Raw genomic sequence first — 14,651 nt, 5'->3', positions numbered from 1 at the left:
TACTTCAACTGGATTCTGCCATTGAAAAAAATGAACATTTCACTGAGGCACAAGCCCGGCAATTCATTGAAGCAAAGAAAAACAAGGCTACGGTAACAAAAACAAGGAGTGACATGAAAAAGGTGAACGATTGGCTGAATGATGACGGCGAGACCCGCCAGATCAAAGACATTCCACCAAAGGAGCTAGATATTCTTCTATCCAGATTCCTGCTCAGTGTCAAGAAGAACAAGCTTTCGGCATAGGCGAATGGCCCCGCTGCAACCAACTTCGAGCCATCTACCCTGCGTGGCATCTTGTCAAGTGTAAAGAGACACCTGTCCGAGAATGGTAGGCGTATTTCTGTTTGTTATTATTATCTAAAACAACTAAGTTAATATATAAACACCTTAATAGTTATATATTTTATAGTTGCCTATAATATTATGCACAGACTTTGATTATTTCAATCATAATCAACTCGGTTTGCTGAGTACGAAGGCGATGTCATGGGCGGAAAAGAGTTCAAACTCATACGGGACACGCTAAAAGCGAAATGCGTGGACTTGAAAGAAAAGGGACTTGGCAACAAAAAACAGAGAGCCGATCCCTTCACTTCCTAAGAGATTCAACAACTCTACGAAAAGGAACTTCTTGGAGCCGGTAAGTTTGGCAGTTAATGATTGTTTACATATCACGAAGCAACAAAGACAAGGGAGACAACTAAAGCATAAAGAGAACGATATAAGCCGGTTACCCGGTATTCAAAAAAGCCTACCTTTATAATATTGTATTGCGTGGTAATAATGAATAATGGGTAATTATTATTGTATGACGAAATTCATGGATTTTATGTCTGTTATTTTATATTTCTTTAACCTAATATATATTTTATAAACATTCATTACTATATAAGGTAGAAAAAAGAAATCTATATGCATTTAGAGTGAGTTTACAGTGCAGTACATTGTTAAACAGTAGAGAACATTATACAGCATAATAATCAAGCACATTTTAACTGTGTAATTGTTTCAAATGGTATAAATTTCGAATTAATTACAGCCTCTCCAATTTCCCTCACAAATACCATTTGGCTTAACAACACCATGCACCTTGGATTGCGAGAAAGACAGGAGCACTTGACCATGTTTGAATATAGAATATAGAAAAGCAGCAAAACATGTCCAATATTCTTCACATGTGTGAGAGAAAATAACCAGTGACAAATCCAGAACCAGAACCAGTTATTAGCATGGAGGAATTTGATGATGATGACAATCAGGAACTTGTAGCAGCATCCCAGGAAATTGAGCAAGCGCTATCCTCCATCCAAACATATGAAGAGATTCCTGTAAGAAAACCAACACATGATGAAGCTGAACAAGTTTAGACCTTCCCATTAAACAAAGCCCAGGTGGAACACTGACCCTGCAAAAAAATATGAAGGACACTCAGTCGCTGTTTAATGGCTGCACCTTTAATGGGCCTATCAGCATTAATTTGAGAAATTAGGAGCCATACAGTATGCATGCATAACTGGTACTGCCTCCTTAAGTTGTAGGCACTGGAATGAATGAACAAAGTTATTCTGCATACATGTTTTATTCCATTAATCCACTGTTATTATTATATTGTTTTTATTTCACATGCTTTGGGGTTGAAAAATGTTCTTTTATCTTCACTTCCTGTGAAATAAATGTGTGCTACATGTATTTTATTTCAATTTGCTTTTCCAGTATCGGCATATCGACAGACTACTGAACACTTGAGTCAAAACATGTGTATTAAACAGTTCAATATATGACCGCGCGGGGCCAATGAGTGATTATCCCTCGGGCCATTATCAACATGCCGGGGCTATTATCACTCATTGGCCCCGCGCGGCCATATATTAATCTCTAAGTAAAATGCAAAAGAGTATACTGCAAACTCTTTAATGGACAATCTCGTAACTTGAGCATTTGGAATACATTTTGGATCCTTGTGTTTCTTGTGAACGTTCTCCAGTTCCGACTTTAGTTCGATGTACTAAATGTCCGTTTACTTTATATGTGTTGTTTGTTCGATCGTTCTACCACAGAGACAAAATGAATAATATAACGTTTAACGTGAACGCAAAATTAAATTCAAATGGAAATTAACTTAAACCATTTCGAAAAAACAAGAGGCCAGAAAAGTACCTTTAAAATGGTATTTTAAATTAACCGAATCTCAACGAACCAAATGATAAAGGATATATACAAGACGAATTATTGGTGGTTAACTCAAGAAACGTGTAGTCACAACTTTATGAAACCAAGTGGAAACATGTTATACAAATATAAACCGTAAAAAATGATTTCATTGCAATTGAAAAAAAATCATATGTACACTTTATTTTAATATATTATAATAATCGATACGTTTTTCGTTAAGTATAAAATTAGAAAATATTGTTTTCGTAAAAAAGAAAAAAAGAAAAGAAGAGCAAAATTACACATTTCACACTTTTTTCGAACACTTTAATGGCATCTTAACTGTATGTATTCTATTATGTTTATGTGAATAACCTTTTGGAGAAAAAGCAGCATCATGTGTTCCACACTGGTAAGGCTTTTTGCCTGTTTCTATTCCTATATGTGTCTGTTAATAACCTTTTGTAGATACAGCAGCTTCACGTGTTCCACACTGGTAAGGCTTTTCGCCTGTTTCTATTCTTATATGTGTCTGTTAATAACCTTTTGTAGATACAGCAGCTTCACATGTTCCACACTGGTACGGCTATACGCGTATATGTATTAGTATACACGTTTGTAAATGACCTGATGTAGAGAAGGCAGCATCACATGTCTCACACTTGTATTCCTTCTCACCTGTGTGTATTTCAATACTTGACTTGAAGTCACTTTATTAGAGAAAAAGTATCACATTTCGTTTAATTGTATGTCTTCTCTCCTGTATGAATTCTTAGACGTTTCTTTAAAATCCCATTTTATGAGACAGTCCACATATCTTACAATTGTATGGCTTTTCTCCTGACGTGTGCACAGTTACTTGGTATTTGGAATGCATTTTGGGCCAGTCGAGCCTTTGGTCCCTATGGTGATCTCTTGGGCTGAGAATTATAAAAATGCAGTCCAAATACCAAGTAACTGTGGACGTGTGCGTATTCTTAAATGTAAATGTAAATAGGTTATCTGACAAAAAGTAGCATCGTATATCTCACACTTATACATATTTTCTCTTGTAAGTGTTCTTATATGTGAATTTAAATTGCTTTGTATAATAAAAGCAGCACCACATATTTCAAACTTGTACGGCTGTTCTCCCGGTTTTATTCTTTTATGTGACTGTAAAGAAACTTTCTGAGAGAAAGCAGCATATCGTTTTTCAAAATTGAACCGCTTTTCTCCTATGTGTATTCTAATATGTGTCTGAAAAAATTCTAGGAGAAAGCAGCATCACATATCTCACAATGGAACCGCTTTCTCCTGTGTGTATTCTTATATCTGACTGTAAAGATGCTTTCTGAGAAAGAGCAGCATCACTTATCTCACACTTGAACGGCTTTTCTCCTGTGTGTATTCTTATATGTGACTGTAAAGATGCTTTATGAGAAAACGCAGCATATCACATTTCAAACTTGAACCGCTTTTCTCCTGTGTGTGTTCTTATATGTCTCTGTAAATTCCCATTCTGAGAGAAAGCAGCATCACATATCACACACTTGAACCGCTTTTCTCCTGTGTGTGTTCTGATATGTCTCTGTAAATTCCCATTCTGAGAGAAAGCAGCATCACATATCTCACACTTGAACCGCTTTTCTCCTGTCTGTATTCATATATTTGACTGTAAAGATGCTTTCTAATAGAAAGCAGAATCAAATATCTCACACTTTAACCGCTTTTCTCCTGTGTGTATTCGTATATGAGACTATAAAGATGCTTTCTGAGAAAACGCAGCATATCACATTTTACACTTGAACAGCTTTTCTCCTGTGTGTATTCTTATATGTCTCTGTAAATTCCCATTCTGAGAGAAAGCAGCATCACATATCTCACACTTGAACCGCTTTTCGCCTGTGTGTATTCTTTTATGTCTCTGTAAATTCCCATTATGAGAGAAAGCAGCATCACATAACTCACACTTGAACCGCTTTTCTCCTGTGTGTATTCTTATATGTCTCTTTAAATTCCCATTCTGAGAGAAAGCAGCATCACATATCTCACACTTAAACCGCTTTTCTCCTGTGTGTGTTCTTATATGTCTCTGTAAATCCCCATTCTGAGAGAAAGCAGCATCACATATCTCACAACTGAACGGCTTTTCTCCTGTGTGTATTCTTACATGTATTTGTAAATGCCCAGTCTGAGAGAAAGCAGCATCACATATCTCGCACTTGAACATTTTTTCTCCTGTATGTTTGCTTATATGTGACAGTATAGATGTTTTGTGAGAGAAAGCAGCATCACATATCTGACACTTGTATGGCTTCTCGCCTGTGTGTATTCTAATGTGCCTCTGTAAATTGTGTTTTGTAGAGAAAGCAGCATCACATATCTCGCACTTGTATGGGCATTCTCCTGTATGAATTATTATATGTGTCTGTAAATTACTTTTAGTGGTGAAAGAAGCATTACATGTCTCACACTTGTACGGCTTTTCTCCTGTGTGTATTCTTGTATGCGTCTGCAAAGCGGCATTCTGAGAGAAAGAAGCATCACATACCTCACACTTGTATGGCTTCTGGCCTGCGTGTATTCTAATATGAGTCTGTAAAATATTTTTTGTAGAGAAAGCAGCAACACATACCTTACACTTGTATGGCTTCTGGCCTGTGTGTTTTCGTATATGCGTCTGTAAACTATTTTTTGTAGAGAAGGTAGCATCACATGTCACACACTTGTATGGCTTCTCGCCTGTGTGCATTCTAATGTGTGTCTGTAAATTCCGTTTTGTAGAGAAAGCAGCATCGCATGTATCACACTTGTATGGGCACTTTCCGGTATGTATTCTAATATGTGTCTGTAAATTACTATTTCTGGTAAAAGCAGCATCACATATCTCACACTTGTATGGCTTCTCACCTGTGTGTTGTGTAATATGTTTCTGAAAATTACTTTTTCGAAAGAAAGCAGCATCACATAATTTACACGTGTAAGGCTGCTCGCCTGTCTGTATTTTTATATGCTTCTGTAAACTACTTTTTGTAGAGAAATAAGCATCACTTGTCTCACCGTTTAATGGCTTCCAGCCTTTGTGTATTGTTAAATGTGACTTTAATTGATTTTTTCGATGGAATGCAGTTTCACATATTGCACACTTGAACGGCTTCTCACCTGTGTGTATGTGGCTCTGTAAATGACTTCTGCGAGAAAAAGTGGTGTCACATATCGCACAATTATATGGCTTCTCTCTTGTTTGTATTCTAATATGTTTCTGTAAAATACCGTTTTGAGAGAAAGCAGCATCACTTATTTCACACTTTAACGGCTTTTCACCTGTTTGCATTCTTATATGAGACTGCAAAGAGGCTTTCTGGCAGAAAGCCGAATCACATACCTCACACTTGTTAAGCATTTCTCCATTTTGAATTCTTCTATGTTCTTGTAAATATGGTTTCTGAGAAAAAGTAGCATCGATCATCTTACAAGCGTTTGGCTTTCCTTCAGTGGACATTCTTTGATGTGTTTGTAAATGATTTTCTTGAAATCACATATCACACAGTTTTATCGTTTCCCTCCAATATTAATTTCAATGTGACGCTTTAAATCAGAGTTCATGGACAAATCAGCCCTACTGATCTACTACGTGTATGAGTTCTCGTCCGTATCTATTTAAATCTGAAAAATATAAACATGTATGCGTTCCTCCTTATCGACAGTAGTGTATATACATTTATGTGAAATAAACATTTCTGAATACACGAGTGTAGTTTTATTCTCGTATGTGAAATGAGTGTGATTAATACTAAAATGGATTTTTCAAAATACAAATACACGATGCATTGAAAGGACCTAGAACCCTATCTCAATGCATTGAATGGACATTGCTCAATATCGAGATGAATTAGTAGGACTTTGAACATTATCTCGATGCATTAAAAGGAGACTGGACAATATCATTGTATTGAAAGGACCTCGGACACTTTCCTAACGAATTAAAAGGTCATTCGACATTTTTTCGATATATTGAATTGACTTTGTGCACTATCTCGATGTTTATAAGGAAATTGAACACTATTCGATTCATTGAAAAGTATTGAACACAGCATTAAAAAGACATCAGACGCTTGTTCATTGATATTTGCCTTGTACCTTAAAACTGGTTTAAGAAAAAAGTTTTAAGAGCTGGACTACTTGGTTTGTCTAGGTAGTTTTCATGGAACGTTTGAAATATCGCAGTCGTATACTAAGTTGTTTCCTGAATGTGTTTTGGCTGCTGCTGTGTTTGTTGTTGATGATTATGATATCATTATTATTATTATTGTTTTTGTTGTTGGTGTTGCCTATATTGGCCTAGTTCTTGAATAAAAACTGTAACGTTTTTGCGTTTTTACGTTTAAACCCTAATACATTAACTAACATTTACATTATGAAAAGCTCTTGTTTTTAATCGTAATCAAAAACATTCAAAAGGAGTTTAGTTCGTTTCCATTTCCTTTGAAGTATTTTATTCTATGCCTTCTGATGTTAAACATGACAAGAGAGTCACATATATGCATTGAATGATGCCATTTTGTTTTATACAACGATATTGCATGAACGTGTGACCTTGTGTTTTAATTGAGTAGCCAGATATCCACCTGTGTGGCTTGTGACCACATTCAAATTTCACATGCACAAAACCAGGGAAACATTAATAAGTTTGATAATGGGCATTCCACGTATATATGTATATTGATAATCATTCATTGAAATAGATTCAACGACTGTTCTATTATGTCGGTAAACGGATAATATATCATTAATGTATTCTTATTATTGTATTTTAGACAAATTATAAGAATTCGTAATTTTAGCTGTGTTTTTGTAACTTATGTTGACTTTTTTGTATATCATTACCAATATCAAGGTTTCTAAACATTAACAATTGTGTACAAGTATTTGATAATTGCTTTGTTATTAATTGAAGATGCATTTGCTATAAGTACGAAGTAAAAGTGCGCGTGTAGCATTTATACGTTAAGCATTGCTTAGTTTAAGGTAAGAAAAAAGGTCAGGCTTTTTTAACTGAAAAAGCCATTGTAGTGCGTTTAAATATGATTTTGTGAATCGTGAAGCGTTATGAAGGTGACCTTTGAGACACAGAAAGTAAAATTTAATTCTTAGTTCAACAAACATATTTTTAAACTTGAAGGTTGTGATTTTGTGAATTACGCAAGTAATAATGCAATATCAAATCGTTTTAATTTATTTCGTGTATCAAGTGCATTTTTCATATTTGAACTTTTTTTATTCAAAATATTTTGGCGAACATATTTTGATGGTACACGTTGGGCCTGCCAATAAATTACATACACAAATATATGTTACTTTTAATCAATTACCATTGTTACACCATTTTATTGCGTGTCCGTATGAGTATACATCCACCACAAAGCGTACATATTGTACATTAATGAAAATATGCAAATATGATATCAAATTATACGCTTCGAGCATTGGACAGCCGTTTAATTGCTAAATATGTCAAGTAGAGCAACGAATTCTACAATAAAGACATTTCCAAAAGTTTGGAAAAAAATGTAATTAAAAACACGGATACGCTTAATATTTCATTGAAAATCATTTTTTATATTTCCTAAATAGTCACCACTCAGTATGTTTACCATATCGAAAAGAAAAACCAAACGATTCGCAATATCCATTCTTCTGGAAGTTATTACAACTCAGACACGAAGGTTATTGACTTTGTACCAAGCTTGCTTCATCTTGAAACGTTTGCTTAAAAAAATATTGAAATCGAAAACAAGCGTTCTGATGTTTTGACAGCAGGTTTACCGATATTTACTCAAGAATTGGCTCATTCTCAGACAACATTCGTTTTTGTTCATGTTCGAGATGCAGCTTTAAGATCAAATGCACTGTACAATAACAGCGAAATCACAAACTAAAACAGTAATCTTAAACTACGTATCGAAATCGTATTAAAACGAATTGGTTATTATCTTGAAATGTTCAAATCTCAAGCGAATAAGGCATGAATACAGGAATCGAATTCATGCGAGATTGGAACGGATATAATATGAACACCCAATTGCTTTTAATGCGAATTTTAAATATTTAAAAAATCATCCGGAATATGATGTGTCAGCCAAATGACGTGATGAATCATACAATATTGAAATTACAAATTGATATGACATGAACACAACAATTCACTTAATGCATATCTAGTGGATACTTACTATAAGGCAATCAAAAACGAATATGACTTGAATAGCTAAACGAATGGATGACATAGAGCTGGTATTACAATAATAACGTACCTTGTTGAAGACAATCTATCTTTAATAAAACACAACTTTCCTTTGCCACAGTCGTTATGACCTAACATGTGCAATCATTTTAATATTTATTTGAAAGCTGCAGAAACAAGTTCAGTTGTAATCTAAAACTGCATATACTTAAATGTTCCCATTTAAGGAAGTCATTATCTTTTCGCAACAATAATTGGCAAGTCATATTTTAATCTTAAAAACTAATCAAGTAATTTTGATTATTATCCAATAATTATCTTATTTTATGATAAATATGACATATCCGTTATCTCAACAGTATTTCCGGTCTCTTCTTATCTGTTCATCATTGACTTAATTAGCGAAATATATTTTCATACGGCAAAAAAACCCATTTGTTACGTCATGTCTCTAAAGTTGTTTGACTTTAAATCTAAACGACTTATAGAGGGCCGATGGTCGATTTCCTTTCCTGAAAAAAATAAAATAATAATAATAATCATAATATAATAATAATAATAATAATAATAATAATAATAATTAAATAGTAAGATAATAAATATTAAGAGCTGTAACAGAATCAACGCGCTCGATTGTTCCGTTATTTTAAATATTTTTTTCGAAGAATCGAATAGTGAATTTGTACTAGGGTACTCGAACAATCGATCGAGAACTCGGGTACTCGTTGCAATCCCTACTATAATATAGTGTCAGCAATTCTAAAATGATCTTAATTTGTTTGTTTCAAATGATGTATCTACACAAATGAGAATGTAGCATATACAAATAAAAAAAGTTTACGCCATCGCGTTTTAGATACGTACATTTAACGTATTAAAATAACGTTGACAAGTTTACAAAATTTATCAGATGCACAAAATAAAACTAGAAATGGTAGGAAACTATAACGAAACTGACATTATATTCCATGCATTATATTACAGAAACTGCATGCTCAACGAATCTCAGACACTATCTAGATTAACTCCAGATTAACAAGAGTTTCTAAGTCTAATAATAAAGGGCCATTATATGCGAATACATTTATCTAACTTGGTTTCTCAAGTAGGCTGTGTGCTTACATGCAAAACCTTATTCAGAATTTCAATGTCGCATAATAAAGGGGCAAAAAATATAAAATATGCAAGAGTTATCTTCCTTAATTAATTAGTAAGGTTGAATGGTTGGGAGCCTTGTATAAATTACAATCACGGCAAGCCTCGTTACCGGCTTACGCACGTGCCCTCGGTTCGGATTTTTTCTAACCGAACCGGAAACACATGAAAGCTACTTATAATACTAAAGGCATAGCAATATAAGAAACACATTAACCAGTATGAATCACTACAATATAGAAATTTGCAAAAGTATATCAAAACTTATATAAATCAAAGTGCTGAAAGCACTGATGGACTAGGGCTACATTTAGGGGAATGTTGACAACCATGTTCTAAGCATTGACAAAATCGGCTCACATCACACTGTTTGAAATCATTGTTCATTGAAATCAACCATGACCTCCCACAATCTGCACTGATCAACAGTAGTTAATGAATTGTTTCAATTGTTCTTATTTTCATAAACTTAGAAAACAACTGCGGTGAATAAAATTTATTCCTCATGACTGAGAGAAAGTTTAGAAAATGAACGAAGCCGAGTTACATCTATAGGATATCAAATCCTACAAATGTATTCATCATTTTATATAACCGTATTTAGTAAATGTTAAATTTTTGAAAGTCTAAAAAGTTTCATTTTTTTGTATATCAAAGAACATTTGTGTGTATAATTGTGATGATATTTTGTGATTCATTTAATTTCATTCTTGTTTCATTTAGTGTTCAATCCCAAGCTTTGACTTGTTCACATTTAAGTGCAAGAAAAGTCACTTAATTATGATCTGAATAAATTCATTATAATGTAAGGTCACATAAAGGATATATTGTGCTTTTTAAAAATAATATTTTTTCATCTGTTTAAAATTATATCAAATGTAGTGCATTGAAATTTTATTATGAGTTTAAAGCTGCACTCTCACACATTCAACGTTTTGCAACTTTTTTATTTTTTGTCTTGGAACGAGCCAATTTTTGCGAAAATCCATGGAAACCAGTTATATAAGACTGCTGACCAAAATTTAGATAGCAGATTTTTATATTAAAGTTAAAAAAAATATATGTTTTAAGCATTATTCTTAAACTGTTAGTAACGGTTTAAGCCATAAAACATTAATTTTCAAAAGGAAATATGACAAACCACGAGGTGATCGTTTGTCAGCAATCTGATATCATTGTTTGAAGATGTTAACGCAAAAATTTGCTCTTTCCAAGACAAAAAAAGTTGTAAAAACGGTAAATCTGTGAGAGTGCAGCTTTAAACTATGACAGGAATAATTCAAGGGAATGATTTTGTTGTGATTTCTAGCATTAAAATTGTCTGAATCGCTTGCAAATTTATAAATTATGTAATGTATTCTCACATTAGTCACACTTTTTGAACTTTGTGCTGTCTTCTTTTTGTTTGTCTCAAATTAATACAGCATTGGCTTCACTTGTTGTTTATGAAAGGTACTGTACACCAGATTGGCACCCAAATTTTTTTTTTCCTGTAACGAATCTAAGGAGACTTTTTTTAATAAAATAGTTTACTCTTTGATATCGTTATTGTAAATAAAATACCAAAATGAAAAAAAAATGCTGTGAAGTGTCGTATCTACTATGCTATGAAGACTTACTTTTACTGGGTGGAATTTGGTATTAACCTAACAAGCTAATATCATGTAATAACATCAACGGCAGATCACGCATAAGGAATGAATTCTACTCGGTAGGCATACCTAGTAATCTTTTTTTAATGGAAAAACACGAAATGACTGCTATTAATAAATCATTTGTTAACTATGGGGATCATCAGTTAGTAAGTTTCAATGCATTAATTGTACACATCGATACCAAGTTTATGTCAATTTTCTAAAATTTTCTTTAAATTTTTGCTTTTTCATCATTAACTGAGTACAGCCCCTTTAAACTGTACCTTATAATGTCTGTGACTTTATCTGAATACAAAAGCTAATGCATCAGTCAGTTGTAACCATGCCCCCCCGGTCCCGGAATAGCGGAGACTTTTACTTTCGGTCCAGCCAACCCTAGCTAAAATCCCCGCCCTATGGAGATAATCTGATGGTAAAGTCCCCACCAAATGCCCCCGCACCCAAGGGACATTAGGTTAAGCCCCATCCACACTGTATTTTCCGGGAAGACCCGGCACTGATGGTCACCTGATAGGTAAAACATGGCCCATTTCGCCGGCTATCCCCGGTATACCCCCGGATGTAAGAGCCGTATTTACAATTGACTGCATAATGACCCATAGTGATCCAATCTCATGCCAAGATGATTTCTGGTCTGGCATCGCGAGGTTAGTTATTCTTAAGCATACTAAAGCCTGGACAGCATTTGAGAAAGACTGTTGTGAGGTTAAATGATCATTACTTCACTATTCCACAACATTGGGTGATAAGGGAACTTTATTGAATACCTCAAATATTTCACAAATTTATATTGATCTATCAATAACAATGCATCACCATACTGTATCTTTGACTGATTTTTGATTTTCATTTTTGGCTAGAAAACAAAAACTGAGCACAAAGCGTCTTCAGAAAAAGAACTTGTAAAGTATGCACCAGTCAATTGTAACCACGCCCCCCCCCCAAGCCCCCCCCACAAGGGAATAGCATGTACTTTGACTTTCGGTCCAGCCAATCCCCGGTAAAATCCCTGCCCTGGTGGGAGAACGAACTGGTGGTAAAATCCCGTGAATAACGCCCCGCACCCAGGGGATCTAAGGTAAGAGCAATTCCCTGATATATTTTGAGGAAGACAAAACCACCGCAAGCACACGGCATTGCGAGGACACTAGTTCTGGCTTCCAAAACTTTAATGTTGATATTTATTTTTTGATGTTTACAACACGTCCAAGAAGGTAATATATAATGTGTTCGCTGAAGTTCTTTAGCTACGAGGACACCTGAAAGGTAAAAACACAGCCCTTTTCCCCGGTATATCCCCGAGGGGGCCGTGGTACCAGTTGACTGGTGCATTATAAGAGAGGAAATCAAAATTGAGCATGCAAGATTGTTTTATCAATGGCGATGGCTTATCACCATATCATTGAACAAAATGTACAATATAAAGTAATTATGTTCTTACACTGAGAGTGGCTCCAAGACTTTTATATGCAAATAGGTAAACAATCATCTTATTCACAGATGCGCATATTTGATATTTTTTATCTCAATTCTGCAAAATTGAAATTATATGATTTTTTCAAACGAACTTGTATTCCTTGAAAATTAACGTGTCAAATTAAAAATGCTACCCACGGTAAGATGAAATAAATCCGTTTGATGGTGGTAATCATTCAATGTCGGCTTTATTTCCTCAATAAAACACTATGAAATTCACAACATCAGCATCCGGAAGTAGTCATACATGTCTGAATCATTCGGACGCTCTGATCAGAGTACATTTTGAGGTCAATAAGTAGACTGGTACCCTGATTTACTTTCCCTAAATCTATAAAGTTATACAGGTAAGCGGCATATGGTTTTTAGTTAACATTAATAGTATTTGAACAATAAATACCAAAAATCATGTTGTATTTAAAAAAGTGCCATGCGATGATTAGTTAAAATAAACTTTGTATCGAAAATAATATATCACGGAAACATGCAAATTATGTCGAAAAAAAGAACAGGGACCGACTTCGGAATACCAACGTTCTATAAAAAGGATAACAATACTTTTTTAAACCAACTTTCCAGGTTGTTTTCTACTTAGACCGCACGCTTTATTCGCTTTACGTATGAATTCACAAGACATTTCGAATGCGTGATGGGCACCGCGGTTAACTCATACTGGTTTCATTTCGGATAAAAGAGAAAGAGGGTACCAGTCTATCAATACAGAGCAATGAACGGAAAAAATTTCGATGCGTACTTTTCCAATATGTTCATATTCTTATTGCATATAATCTGCCCGTATGCAAGAACATTCATGTAGTTAACTCGATTAACTCACTCGCTACGTATGAATTTCTAGTGCTTCATTAAAAGAACATACAGTTGGCTTGAATTGTTAGAAGAACTATTTTTATTGGATGTTTTCATTGTACTACTTTGATTATTCAAATTCGCTAACCGCAATCCAATCAAAATACAGCGTATGAATACATTACATCAGTGAACCCCCATATGCGGCTTGAGAATGCAGGTATCGCGTTTATGGCTATGAACTAGGCCACAAGTGCCCTAGTCCAAAAACTACTTGTAAAAGATTTTTGTCCCTTAGGTACATTAGAATGCAACAATATGTGCATCCAATTTTGTAGGTCGTCATTTTTTTTAAAAACTTTTAACTATGTATGTGAACTTTTTCTTCCATGTGTCTCTTGTTTTCTACGAATTTAAAACTTAAGTGGAGGATTTTACACAACGTGTTTAGACGTTTTTACATAACTTTGGTAGCAGTGTGTAAGCTATTTTCTACTCGCACTCGGGCTTTGCTTGGCGAATGCTCTGATAAGTCATTTGATATTTTTGTAGCATAGTGCACAGACGGAATGTAACCCTAAAGAGCTAGCCTCGTTCCTTAACATTCACCAATTGATAGCACTGTCACACGGTATGTCCATGTATCGTCTCTCCAGGACAAGGAACAAGGCCCCGTTTGGTCTGACTAGACAGCGGATCCGACGCTGTTTGTAAAAGAACACTTGTCCTTCGTCTTTTTTAAAAAGTCACACTTAACTCAAATAGTGATCGCGGGATATTTTCAACAGAGACATTTCGGCCTTTTAATTTTAGTTCAGGTTAATTTTTATAATGAATATAAAGAAAAAAGCAGACAATGTCAAACTTTATTTCAATAAAAGTTATATAAAGAGATCTCTAAATTTAACAACATTGAAAAAATATATACATCAGCTACTCGATACATTAAACATCAATTAAAAAGAAGCCTGGACGGCATTTGTTTTAATGACACGGCTCAGGCCAATTAAATCACCTAATCAAATACATTATTATGTAAAACATGGCGTTAACCGCAACAAACTTAGTCTGCTTCTTCCAAATATTTGCAGAAGTTACTGTTAGTTCGTTACCGATGGTATGGACATGTTTTGTAATATCATTCTTTTTCACTTGTATAAAATCAACATTGTTTTGCCA

General features: G+C 34.5%; 1 pseudogene; it reads right to left on the bottom strand.

Moving 5' to 3' along the window:
- Positions 1–3,588: 3,588 nt before the first annotated feature.
- Positions 3,589–5,637, bottom strand: LOC128210485 (zinc finger protein 235-like; annotated as a pseudogene).
- Positions 5,638–14,651: the final 9,014 nt, after the last annotated feature.

This window comes from Mya arenaria, chromosome 12, assembly GCF_026914265.1.
Source record: "Mya arenaria isolate MELC-2E11 chromosome 12, ASM2691426v1".
NCBI lineage: Eukaryota > Metazoa > Mollusca > Bivalvia > Myida > Myidae > Mya > Mya arenaria.
The sequence above is the reverse complement of the archived record's forward strand: the minus strand, read 5'-3'. Positions and strand labels throughout refer to the sequence as shown.